This window comes from Eurosta solidaginis, chromosome 2, assembly GCF_040869045.1.
Source record: "Eurosta solidaginis isolate ZX-2024a chromosome 2, ASM4086904v1, whole genome shotgun sequence".
NCBI classification, from domain to species: Eukaryota; Metazoa; Arthropoda; class Insecta; order Diptera; family Tephritidae; genus Eurosta; species Eurosta solidaginis.
The window spans coordinates 151,968,700-151,982,995 of NC_090320.1; the positions used below are offsets into that span (position 1 = coordinate 151,968,700).

Genomic DNA, 14,296 nt, shown 5'->3' on the forward strand with positions numbered 1-14,296 from the left:
GGGAAAAGTTCAACTGGAAATTGTGAGTACAAAAACTATTGACGGTTAAGGCCATTGAAAGTGCTCATAATCCCCCAAACAAATCTCACGGTGGTATTGCAAAAACTCTAGCTAGATTACAACTAAATTTGTATTGGCCAGACATGATAATAGATGTTAGAAGATTTATAGCCAGTTGCTCTATTTGTCAGCAAACGAAATCACCTAATGCTATTCTTCGCCCACCGATGACAGACACATTTAAGGTTCAGCGTCCATTTGAGCAATTATATATAGATTTGTTAGGTCCATATCCCAGATCGAAGAAAGGTAATATTGGCATGTTAATCGTGGTTGATCATATGACAAAATTCCCCTTATTAAAGCCTCTAAGAAAACTGAACTCTACGGCAATAATAAAGTATTTAAGGGAAAACGTATTTACGATATTTGGTAGGCCAGAAGTGATTATAAGCGATAATGGGAAGCAATTTAAATGCACGCAGTTTAATAATTTTCTGGGAGAAAGAAGTATAAAACATGTTTATACAGCCGTATATAGTCCTCAGGCTAATGCCAGCGAAAGAGTAAATCGCTCCATAATAACTGCCATTCGTACCTATGTCTCAAAGGAGCAAACGAACTGGGATAGATATATACCGGAAATTTCGGAATCATTGCGGAGCTCGTACCACCAGACAATTGGTTTTAACCCATACTATTCGCTTTTTGGACAGCAAATGATCACCAATGCAAAATATTATTCTCTTATTAGGAAGTTAATGACATGTGAGGGTGAACTAATTAATAGAAATGAAAAATTAAAGCTTATCAGGGATTCTATCGCCCATAATATTACAAAAGCTTATGAAAATTCAGCAAAAAGATATAACTTGCGTAGTACGTCCACTACTTTTAACATTGGAGATGAAGTTTACCGAAGGAATTTCGTACTCAGCGATTCTTCGAAAAAGTTCTGTTCAAAATTTGCAACACAGTTTATTAAAAGCAAAGTGGTAGGTATGAAAGGAAATATCTACCAACTAGAAGATCTAGACACAAAAAGAAGAGAGTGTTACCACAAGAAGGATATAATGAAAAGAGTTGCCTAATTTTAACCCTCTTCAAAACATTGCCACTGTGGAGCAATGTTTGTTTTGTAATGGGTTCCATACCGGCAAAGCTATCATTCTTTTTTTTTCCTTCCAAAATTTCATTCTTTATTTTAAATAAACCAATGCACTAATTTAATGTATGTCCATTCCCTATTGCAAATAAACTAATTCACTAACTTAAATACAGATAACTTCATTGTGAATAGTATCAATTATTGATTGTCAATATCCCATTACTGAAATTTACGAAGTGTCAAAAATGAGTAGAGTGCAAGAAAGAAAATTGATAGAACGGGAGGAAGGTATCCGCTTCCGGTCAAAGCAAGCCTATATATACAGGTTTTTCCGCTGAAAACACTTTTTTTTCCTGTTCAACAGCCAGCGGTAAGATCGTAAAAGTGGTCTCGAGTATTGAGTTTATTAATCGTTTTATAAGTCGGTACGGATTTTGCAAAATAGTATATACGGTTTTTAAATTCGCTTTAATGTAAAGAGAAAAGTTCTCTAGAAGTCGCGTTGACCGTAAACAAAAAGAAAAATAAAATCCGAATACGCAAACAAAACTAAAATTTTCAAACAAAGTTTCGAGATTGGAGCAGAACATCATTTGGAGCTGGAGAAGGGTATTGCAAGTTGCCCAGAGGATCCGCATCCAGCAGCTGAGTGAGTGGCAAGGGGAATTGGATTCCTGAATTTTTTTTCATTACTTTTCTGGTGTGTTAGATTTTTTTTGATTTGATTTTCATACTAGTAACAAAATATACAAAATAGACACAGATAGCAAATATAAGACAGAATTTTGCAAAGAAGCATCGATAGAAAAATAGAAAGCAAATTATTAGTGTGCATATCTTGGTCAAGAATTAACTTGGAAGGAAATAGTCATAAAGAAAGAAAAAGCAAAGTAAGAAAGTTTATTTTTTCTCGAAAATATCTAATGTCCAAAAGAAAAAAAATATATTTAACTCTCATAGTATACATATGTATGTATAATAAGGTTAGAGAGGCGGTACAGTTAGGCTTCTTTCTTGAATCCCACGACAATGGCTGAAACTGCGGGCTGGACAACGAGCAAGGTGCACACGATGGGGTAACACTGAGAAGGTGGATGTCTGTAGAGGAGCTTTCCAAGCTGCACAGGAGGGATCCATTACATACGTGAAAGTTTTGAAGAGGGGTCTTTCATGATGAACAGATAAACTAATGGACGATGATCGGATTTTACGGTAAAGTGAGTCCCGTATATGTATGGTCGAAATTGTTTTATTGCAAAGTAAATTGCTAAAAGTTCTAGTTTAATGATTGATTTTTTCTGTTCTGGGTTAATGAATGTTTTTGATGCCAAGCAAATTGGCAAATCGTTGCCATTGTGGGTTTAACTCAAAATGGCAGCACAAACAATTTTCGAAGCATCAATTGTAATTATGAGTTATTTTGTGAAGTCTGGGTATTGGAGAATTTTAGGTGAAATTAAATCTTTACGGAGTTTTTCAAAAGCAATTTCGCAAAAGTTATCCCATTTAAATTCTCCTTTCATTCTGGTAAGTTTGTTCAAAGGGGCTGCTATTGATGCAAAATCTGGTCGAAACCTTCTATTGTAGTTAGCAAATGCTACAAATCTGCGAACTGCATCTTTGTCGCGTGGTTTAGTGTATTTTTTAATTGCAACAATTTTTGAATCATCGGGCAGTAGGCCTTTGGACGAGCATTTATGACCAAGGAATGTAACTTCTGAACGCATGAAATTGCATTTTAAAGGATTTAAACGTAAATTGAACTTTTTACATGTTTGGAAAACTTTTTATAAATTTTTGAAATGGTGCATCTCGCTACACCCAATAACTGTTACATCGTCAACATATAAAAAGGCTTGATTGGGGGAAATACCCGAAAAGGCAATAGACATCGTCCTGGAAAATGAGTTTGGAGCAACGTTTAGTCCGAATGGTAAAACTTTCCAACGAAAAGCACCACGATCGGTACTGAAGGAGTGATGTCTGTAGATTTCTTATGTAACGGAATTTGATAAAAACCGGAATATAAATCTAATGTTGAGAAGTATTTTGCTCTTCCGAGATTATCTAAAATGTCGTCTACACGCGCTAGTGGAAATTTATCAGCTATTAATTTTTTATTTACAGCTCTAAAGTCAATGCACATTCTATATGATTTTTGGCCAGTTCGGTCCTTTTTAGGGACCAAAATCAAAGGACTATTGTAGTTTGAGTAACTTTCTTCGACTAAATTATTTTTTAGCACATTGTCAACATGTTTATTTATTTCAGAACGTTGTGAGTATGGTAGTCTATAATTTTTAATGTATACCGGTGCCTTATATGTCAATCTAAGTTTTTATTCGTAAAAATTATTTAAAGTCATTAAATCCGTCTTTAGGGCAAATATATGGGAGTATTTTAAGCATAAATCAAAAAGTTCGTCTTTTGCGTACGTGGGCATTTGTTTTATTAAAATTGATTTAAGTTCTTCTAAACGTTCTGGAACATCTGAAGCTTTATTAATTTGCATACATATATAAAAATTGTTAATACCTTCTGTTTTAATATTTAAATCTTTTATGTATTTTCCTTCGTCTGTTGTATTAATTACTTTTAAAATCGGAATTTTCGTGTCTATGCATTTGGCTGTGAAAACGCCATCGGAAATCTCACGAGAATCAACGATAACTGGATTTTTGGAATTAACTAAATTGAAAATACGGAAAACTTCGCACCTTGGTGGAATTGTTAAACTATTGCTAGATGTGCTATGTAAAATTGAACCTTTATCCCTTTCTGTCCCTTGAAAAATTTTGTATTGTGTCGTTTGAGTAGTTGATTATGCATTTGTCTGTTTTTAGAAAGTCCTTTCTGGTATATTGAAACTGTCATCAACCACATGAAGAGTATGCGGTATTAAAATGTTCGTTACTATTAAGTTCGTCTATATTATGCCTAATGTAGTAATTGTCTCGGATGTTACGCCTGTGATATTAATAATATTACTGTTATCTATTGCTGAATTTGTCGACAGACTGGAAATTTTAATTAGGGAAATATCTGCCTGCGAGTCTACTAGAAACGTACATGTTTTGTCGGAAGCGGCAACTTCTTCTTCGATGATGTCGGAATAATTTAGGTTTAGACCTTATATTGATTGGACGTTACTTAGTTGCTTAGCTCCGGCTTCGGCGTTTAAAACCCTAACGTTGGCAGAATTTCTTGTGTATGAGTTGTTGGTATTTCATCTATTTGCGGACCGACTATTATTATTATTCTTGTAATTATTTGGCCGATTGTTGCCTCTATTGGAATTGCTATTTCGAAAATTTTAATTATGCTGCCTATTTGAGTTACCGTTAAATCTAAAATTACTGTTGTTTTGCCTGTAACTATTGTTACTTCTAAAATTCCCTCTTAAACTTGATCTAATAGGAGGTGACCTAAAAGCTAACACTTGCCGTTCCTTTACCTCCTGTTCGCGCTCTATTATCATCTTCGCTACAACGTCCTTTGAATCTTTGAATGTGGTTGACGCCAGGATTGATTTTACCATATGCGAAAATTAATTTTTTTCCAGTACGCTAATATACATAATTTTCTGTATGCGCATGAACATACACATGTGCATAGTTACATAAAAAAGTGTCTTTCTTTTGACCGCCGCTCTGAATAGCATAAGCTAGCTTAAATTGTAGGGGAGAGCCGTTTCTTTTGGCAATATACATTTTGCTTCCTCTCTCTAATTCCGAAAATTAATTTTATAACTTTCGTTTGTTTTGATTTGAAGTTTCTACTTCTTTCATATTGAGGTAATCCTATGTAAAATTAGAAGTCAAGTATAACAATAAAAACATAGGCATGTCGATATAAGGTCAATCCCACTTTTTGAATATATGTACGTTATCTGTGGAAATAAACGAATTTTTGTATTGATCAGAGGAAAATGATCGTTTAAGTTCTCTTTTATCCCTGTCTGAACCCGAAGGTAACGTAAGTTGTAGGAAGGCGGGGCTTTCACCCATTTTTAAAATTTCCCCACAGAAATGAAAGCCATGGATAGGGAGGGCAACGGGGCAGTTTCACCATCTAAAGCTGCCAGGATTGTAAATGGTAAGGATCTGTAGTGTGGCTAATCACTCAACGTGATTTTGTTGTTGTTATATTTTTTTATGTAGTTCATTTTTTTGGTAATTGAATTAGTCAGTCCGCTAGTGTGCACAATTTTTTTTTGCATGGCCTACTTGTGTAGACTTACTAGTGTTACCCTTCTTTCTTGAATCCCACGACAATGGATGAAACTCCGGGCTGGACAACGAGCAAGGTGCACACGATGGGGTAACACTGAGAAGGTGGATGTCTGTAGAGGAGCTTTCCAAGCTGCACAGGAGGGATCCATTACATACGTGAAAGTTTTGAAGAGGGGTCTTTCATGATGAACAGATAAACTAATGGACGATGATCGGATTTTACGGTAAAGTGAGTCCCGTATATGTATGGTCGAAATTGTTTTATTGCAAAGTAAATTGCTAAAAGTTCTAGTTTAATGATTGATTTTTTCTGTTCTGGGTTAATGAATGTTTTTGATGCCAAGCAAATTGGCAAATCGTTGCCATTGTGGGTTTAACTCAAAATGGCAGCACAAACAATTTTCGAAGCATCAGTTGTAATTATGAGTTATTTTGTGAAGTCTGGGTATTGGAGAATTTTAGGTGAAATTAAAGCTTTACAGAGTTTTTCAAAACCAATTTCGCAAAAGTTATCCCATTTAAATTCTCCTTTCATTCTGGTAAGTTTGTTCAAAGGGGCTGCTATTGATGCAAAATCTGGTCGAAACCTTCTATTGTAGTTAGCAAATGCTACAAATCTGCGAACTGCATCTTTGTCGCGTGGTTTAGTGTATTTTTTAATTGCAACAATTTTTGAATCATCGGGCAGTAGGCCTTTGAACGAGCATTTATGACCAAGGAATGTAACTTCTGAACGCATGAAATTGCATTTTAAAGGATTTAAACGTAAATTGAACTTTTTACATGTTTGGAAAACTTTTTATAAATTTTTGAGATGGTGCATCTCGCTACACCCAATAACTATTACATCGTCAACATATAAAAAGGCTTGATTGGGGGAAATACCCGAAAAGGTAAAACTTTCCAACGAAAAGCACCACGATCGGTACTGAAGGAGTGATGTCTGTAGATTTCTTATGTAACGGAATTTGATAAAAACCGGAATATAAATCTAATGTTGAGAAGTATTTTGCTCTTCCGAGATTATCTAAAATGTCGTCTACACGCGCTAGTGGAAATTTATCAGCTATTAATTTTTTATTTACAGCTCTAAAGTCAATGCACATTCTATATGATTTTTGGCCAGTTCGGTTCTTTTTAGGGACCAAAATCAAAGGACTATTGTAGTTTGAGTAACTTTCTTCGACTAAATTATTTTTTAGCACATTGTCAACATGTTTATTTATTTCAGAACGTTGTGAGTATGGTAGTCTATAATTTTTAATGTATACCGGTGCCTTATATGTCAATCTAAGTTTTTATTCGTAAAAATTATTTAAAGTCATTAAATCCGTCTTTAGGGCAAATATATCGGAGTATTTTAAGCATAAATCAAAAAGTTCGTCTTTTGCGTACGTGGGCATTTGTTTTATTAAAATTGATTTAAGTTCTTCTAAACGTTCTGGAACATCTGAAGCTTTATTAATTTGCATACATATATAAAAATTGTTAATACCTTCTGTTTTAATATTTAAATCTTTTATGTATTTTCCTTCGTCTGTTGTATTAATTACTTTTAAAATCGGAATTTTCGTGTCTATGCATTTGGCTGTGAAAACACCATCGGAAATCTCACGAGAATCAACGATAACTGGATTTTTGGAATTAACTAAATTGAAAATACGGAAAACTTCGCACCTTGGTGGAATTGTTAAACTATTGCTAGATGTGCTATGTAAAATTGAACCTTTATCCCTTTCTGTCCCTTGAAAAATTTTGTATTGTGTCGTTTGAGTAGTTGATTATGCATTTGTCTGTTTTTAGAAAGTCCTTTCTGGTATATTGAAACTGTCATCAACCACATGAAGAGTATGCGGTATTAAAATGTTCGTTACTATTAAGTTCGTCTATATTATGCCTAATGTAGTAATTGTCTCGGATGTTACGCCTGTGATATTAATAATATTACTGTTATCTATTGCTGAATTTGTCGACAGACTGGAAATTTTAATTAGGGAAATATCTGCCTGCGAGTCTACTAGAAACGTACATGTTTTGTCGGAAGCGGCAACTTCTACTTCGATGAAGTCGGAATAATTTAGGTTTAGACCTTATATTGATTGGACGTTACTTAGTTGCTTAGCTCCGGCTTCGGCGTTTAAAACCCTAACGTTGGCAGAATTTCTTGTGTTTGAGTTGTTGGTATTTCTTCTATTTGCGGACCGACTATTATTATTATTCTTGTAATTATTTGGCCGATTGTTGCCTCTATTGGAATTGCTATTTCGAAAATTTTAATTATGCTGCCTATTTGAGTTACCGTTAAATCTAAAATTACTGTTGTTTTGCCTGTAACTATTGTTACTTCTAAAATTCCCTCTTAAACTTGATCTAATAGGAGGTGACCTAAAAGCTAACACTTGCCGTTCCTTTACCTCCTGTTCGCGCTCTATTATCATCTTCGCTACAACGCCCTTTGAATCTTTGAATGTGGTTGACGCCAGGATTGATTTTACCATATGCGAAAGCCTATTGAGTCTGCAAACGCGTATGGTTTGTGCAATCGCCATCTATGAGCCTTTGTTTGTGTCACTGTTTACGCGGCATAGGCTGTCACACGTCTAAATTCCCCATTTTACATACATTAATTTAATTATAACCCATATATTGTATTACATTGGATTGTATTGTATTATATCTCATTATTATCATGAATTGCACTTAGCTTGAAATTCCCCATTAGAAATACTCATGTAAGTGTGGCAGCCTCCACCGCGTAAATCCACCAAAATGAATTCGCCGCAACCTGCAGTGGGGCGATCTGAGATCACCGCCAGCTGTCAGAGTGGCCATTGGTTTTTTTTATTATTATTATTGTCATTTTTGCAAGTGCAGTATAGTTTTACTAATTCGGAGACCTGAAATATTTCCAGCTGGACCCTCCACTTTTGATGTTTTAAAGAAAACATTAAAAGTTGTCAGAAAACGAATCGTTTTGGGAACTATTGAGCCCATAAACAGCACAAAATTCTGCACCTATACCGTTTCGATTTTGCCGTCTGGGGTTATATGCCCCCGCTCCCCCCTTGCCCCCTTTGTTTTTTTGGACAGACCGTAGCTTATGTTGGAGCACATAATTCCCACATTTAAATTTTTTTGTTTTACCTAGTGCTTATGAGGGGCGGGAGGTCTAGCTGGACGTCCAGCTGGACCCCCACTTTTGGAGTTTTAAAAAAATCATTAAAAGTTGTCATACAAACGAATCGTTTTTGAAACTATTGAGCCCATAAAAATTAAAATTTTTTTGTTTGGCCTAGTGCTTATGGGAGGGGGGGGGGGGGTGGGTCTAGCTGGACGTCCAGCACATTAAATTCCAGCTGGACCCCCCACTTTTGTGGTTTAAAAAAAAACATTGAAAGTTGTCAAAAATCGAATCGTTTTTGGAACTATTGAGCCCATAAATAGAACAAAATTCTGCACCTATTCCGTTTCGATTTTGCCGTCTGGGGTTATATGCTCCCGCTTCCCCCTTGCCACCCCTTTGTTTTTCTGGACAGACCGTAGCTTATGTTGGAGCACATAAATAGCACATAATTCCCACATTTCAATTTTTTTGATTGACCTAGTGCTGGAGGGGGGGGGGGGGGGGGGGGGGTCTAGCTGGACGTCCAGCTGGACCCACCATTTTTGATGTGTAAAAAAAACATTAAAAGTTGTCAAAAAAACGAATCGGTTTTGAAACTATCGAGCCCATAAATAGCACAAAATTCTCCACCTATCCCGTTTCGATTTTGTCGTCTGGGATTATATGCCCCCGCTCCCCCCTTGCACCCCTGTGTTTTTCTGGACAGACCGTAGCTTATGTTGGAGCACATAAATAGCACATAATTCCCACATTAAAATTTTTTTTGTTTGACCTAGTGCTTATGAGGGGGGGGGGGGGGGTCTAGCTGGACGTCCAGCTGGACCCCCCCATTTTGAGGTTAAAAAGAAGTACTTAAATTTTGAGCACAAAATTTTTTATTTTGGGAACAAATTAGCACATAAAAAGCACATAATACCTGGCCAAATTTCGAATCCATCGTGGGGGGTCCAGCTTGACGGACCTAAATAAATTATACTATAAACTTTTGAAAAGTTGAATTTTATTGCTCCGCGACGGCTCTTGGTAAAATATTAAACCATACGCAGACGACCGAAAGATCGTAGTGCCATACTATCAAATGTGCAAAGAATATTAAAATAGGAGCTGTAAAACCGTATACGCAAGAAGTTCCGATAAAAATACAAGCAGCTGTAACTCAATACAAAGGCTTCCTGAAACGCATGCGGTGATCTGCTAAAATTGGGGAATTTATCGGTTGTGCAACGAGTCACAATATTGGTCAGCCACCATCAACTCCAGCATCGCCACCCCGCCGTCAAAGCGCCATTACTGCCGGACAACCATAAAGGGGTCGCCCCCAACCAGGATTATCCAAAATCTCCAGGTAATCCTTAATTAACTAACGGTCCTTCTTCGCCATCGGAGAAACCAGCGTTTTTACATATACCTTAGGCCGGGTCGATTTGTGGGGAGGAAAAAAAATCGCCCATTGCTCTGGAAAATCATATTCTAGGGATCAAAATAAGAAACTTTGCCAAAGGAACCATTCCTCTAAAACGAATTCTGATGTCCCGCCTTTGGGTCGTAGGGGCAAATTTTGAAAAATCCCACTTTGAAATGCCTATGTTTTTTCTTTTTGGAGTTTATTTTCCTCTTTAGAAATTTATTTAGTCAGAACATATGTAAATGAAAAAATGAATTTAACTTAGTAATAGAAAAGAAATTAAAAAAAATTATTAGAAATTAGCGTTTTTACAACCCTCTTTTAAAACCAAGGCATCACTGTGATGCATTTGCATGTCGTAAACATAGTTGTGTGGGTTTTTTATTCAACCGTTTTAAAAAATGAAGGTGTCACTGTGACACAATTGCAGATCGTAAAATTGCTTGTGTTGTTTTTTTTAAGCCACCACAAGACACAGCAGGTAGAATTGAAATTGCCCCTACCCAAAAGTTCGACCCAAAGGGGGGACATCAGAATACGTTTTAGAGGTATGGTTCCTTCGGCAAAGTTTTTTATTTTGATCCCTAGAATACGATTTTCACAGAGCAATAAGCGATTTTTAAATCGACCGCCCTAATATACATATATTAAATATATTCCCCCAAGTAACTTTCGGTGGTTCCCGCCAAATATAAAATTTTCCCGCCATAAGAATATTGTAACGAACTTACTGCAAATCCTCTTATTTGCAACCTTCTGCTAAATTCGAATCACTAAACTGTTGAATAAATAACTCCAATCTTCAATAATGCAAAAATTGCCTTTATTAAAGTACTTCACAATAACACTTATACTTCGCATACTGATAGCTTGCTTAACTCAGCTTATTTATAGCTTAAATGAAACTAACTCTCGCGCCTCTACTGTCGCGCCCTTTTATACTTTTTGATTTCTCGTTGCATTAGGCTTTTCCATTCCAGAACTTACTAGTTAATTATCATCTACAAAACACCAGCCACAACTACGTTTATAGCTTCTCATATGCGCGTTGAGTAATACTTGCACAAATTATTGCCCTATCTTGTGAGCACCTCAGATAAGATTTATGCATGTGGTTGTGCGTTGCTTCTCCGCTGCTCGTATGGACATATGTGTAGACATAATTATTGATTCGTTTATGTAGATACATAATGATTGATTTATGGATGTGCATGATATCACTGTTTAGCATCGGCTTAAGGATGACAGTACCCCTTAGTGCTGCTAATATTCGTAACAATATATATTCCCACCCCCACATACACATAAACATAAAAGCGGTTCAGTTTAAAGTAAATGCAAATCCCACACATACTTGCACAAAGTTAGCTCATTGCCCTTTTATACTTGTGTCCCTTGCGGTATAATTTTATCCCCACATCTATATTATTTGCGATACCCAGCAGTCAATTCGGCCACATATATATTGTTTGCAATACCCAGCAGTAAATTCTGCCGCTCATCCCAACTGTTTCCAGACTACTCCCAATTCAGTCCAACTGGTCCTTGCCTACTGCAGTCTTGACCAATAGGAAGACTTCTACTTTTGGTATTCTCTCATAAATAAACACCAGGCAGTCCCTAAAATAGCCAAAGTGAAATTTAGCAAGCCCCGTTCCCGAATGGCTACCGTGGTCGAAAATAAATTTATTTCCGAAACAGATATTTTTACGGATTATTTCGGAAAGCCTAAAAATTTCCTATTCTAGCGAACCTGATGAAATTCCATGTCTTGTGCTTTTTAACGCATCCCTAAAGCAAGGGATATTTCCCAGAAAGTGGAAAGAAGCTTTTATAATACCAATTTAAAAAAATTGGAATAGATCATGTGTTTCAAATTACCGAGGAATAGCAAAGCTTAGTGCTATTCCCAAACTCTTTGAGTCGATCGTCTCAAAGCAACTAGATCATAGGGTATCCTCAACCATTGACTTGTCTCAACATGGTTTTTGCTCGGGTAAATCTACCGTGACTAACTTGCTTGAGTTCACAACTCATGTGCTGAACGGATTTAAGGTTAATAGCGAAATCGATGTAATTTATACTGATTTTAGTAAAGCTTTTTATAAAATTTCCCATTCACTTCTTCTGTTCAGACTCGATCGTTTTGGCTTCCCGCCTTTGTTTCTATCTTGGATATCTTCATACTTGATGGATAGAAGACAAACAGTTATATTTAATAACTGTATGTCAGAATCTATAAATGCTACTTCTGGTGTTCCCCAAAGCAGCCACCTTGGTCCAGTGCTGTTTCTGCTGTTCATTAACGACCTTCCAAATGTTTTGAAGTACTGCAAGCCGCTAATGTACGCTGATGATGTCAAACTTCTTATGCCTATCCGCTCACCTGTGGATAGATCAAATCTACAATCGGATCTTAATAGCCTAGTCGAATGGTGTAGAGTAAATATAATGTCACTAAACCTGCCGAAGTGCAAGTTCATGTGCTTTACAAGAAAATCATACCAATCCTACGAGTATATGATTGATGATTACATAATTAACCAAGTCATTAATTTTGTAGACCTTGGCGTTCCGACGGACCCTAAGCTTGACTTTAAATTGCACATAGAAGGTTGTGTGAACAGAGCCAAAGGGACTTTGGCGTTCGTCAAACGATGGTCTAAAGAATTCGATGACCCATATATTACTAAAACTCTCTTTATATCTTTGGTGCGGCCAATATTAGAACACGCTTCGATAATATGGAACCCTCGTTACCAGACGCACTGCGACAAATTAGAGTCGGTTCAAAAGCAATTCCTGATTTTTGCGCTAAGGAACTTATCGCGGGACCCGTCAAGGATTCTTCCTCCCTACTCCTGCCGTTTAAAACTTATTCAGCTCCCTACGTTACGGAGTCGTAGGGAGATGGCAGGTGTGTTATTGTAAAACTTATTAGAGGGATGGTAAATAGCCCTTTTCTGCTTGGTGAAATTTTATTTAATATTCTCTTTACACCATCTAGACATTTTCAACCGCTTCGTATAAGCACATGCAGATCGAATTTGAAATGCACGAACCTCTTCGTTGTCTGTGTACTGACTTCAATAAGCACTGCAAAAATCTTGATACGTGTGACTCACATCACGTAATAAAAAAATATCTGCTGACTACCTTAAATACGCAATGATTTGGGTGGGTGGCTTGGAAGCACGTCCTTTCCAACCTCCCACACATCGCAGCCCTACTTGTTGTGTGTCAAATATACATCAGCTGCTCGAAATCACGTCTTATCACCAGCTCCGGTAACTTTGGGCGGGTGGCTTCTAATCACGTCCTTTCCAATCTCCCACACATCGCAACCCTACTTGGTGTATGTCAAATATACATCAGCGGCTCGAAATCACGTCCATTCCGACAGCACTAATAATCAATTCCCTTGCTCGGCATTACATTCCATCCCGACAACTGATTTAATAAAATATATACATATTTTATAATATAATTTTGTTCAATTTGTATGCTTCTGTAATTTATCTGTAATCCGTAACTATATTTAGTCTGATTAATTATTAAATTTGTAGACTAATAAATAAATAAATAAATAAATTGCGCTCGGTTCGGCACAACGCAGATTCAAGATAATACCGAGGCATCCCTAAAACTAAAAGACAAAAATATCGATGTATTCTGGGCAAGGGTACAGAGCAATGAGCTGCAATTATTCATGTTTTAAGGTTATTAGTGGACTATCCAAAGAATTAGTATTAGTGCGTACACAAACAAAGAATATAAAGCACTTATATCCACTAAAACACATTTACATAGTCATGCTTCGTAAAATGAATAATCGCTCATAAGCCACGAAGCAGTTCAGTACTCAATTGTCTTATTGAGCAAGAAAGTCAACTGTGTTATACGAAAACCCTAATTTGAATCAGTATGGCTAACAGTACAATAAAATGAATATAGTCATATCAGTCTTCTGACGCTAGCAACACAACAATGTACACGAAACTAAACTGAATACAGCGCTAAAGAAAAACCGATAATAAACGAAGTATACAGTGTATTACACACGAAACCAACATCTACTGAGTTAAAGCGACTATGATTTTAGTTTATACTCAACAATGTCATATATGTATGGGACAAACGTGTTGCGTGGCACTCGTATGTATTTTCTATTTTATGTGCTAGTCACTCATAGTATTTGTCTGTGCTTGACTAAGTACACATTTAGACACAATTTTTTGGCTCATGACTAAGTGCACTAATTTTATTAGTACACAAAGCATACCTATGGTACAGAGCGCATATGACGCAGTAGTAGAGTCAGATGACACCGACCTCCCTGAAAACTTTAAGTCCTCAGCTTTCGGTAAATACTGAACCTGCCTTATAGCATATGAGGACACAGAGGCAAAAATATGCGACCAACTGCA

The 14,296-nt window shown here is 36.6% G+C and overlaps 1 protein-coding gene across 2 annotated transcripts in view; it reads left to right on the top strand.

The window, feature by feature from the left end:
- dia (diaphanous related formin 1) overlaps positions 1-14,296 on the top strand; it is a 506,452-nt gene that overhangs the window by 11,564 nt on the left and 480,592 nt on the right. Inside the window, exon 1 of one of the 2 annotated variants that reach the window (XM_067766336.1) lies at positions 1,386-1,757. The exons of the other annotated variant lie outside the window; for it this stretch is intronic. The gene's annotated coding sequence lies outside the window, so the exon portion shown is untranslated. Of the gene's footprint in view, positions 1-1,385; positions 1,758-14,296 lie in introns of those variants that run through there. 2 annotated transcript variants of the gene reach the window in all.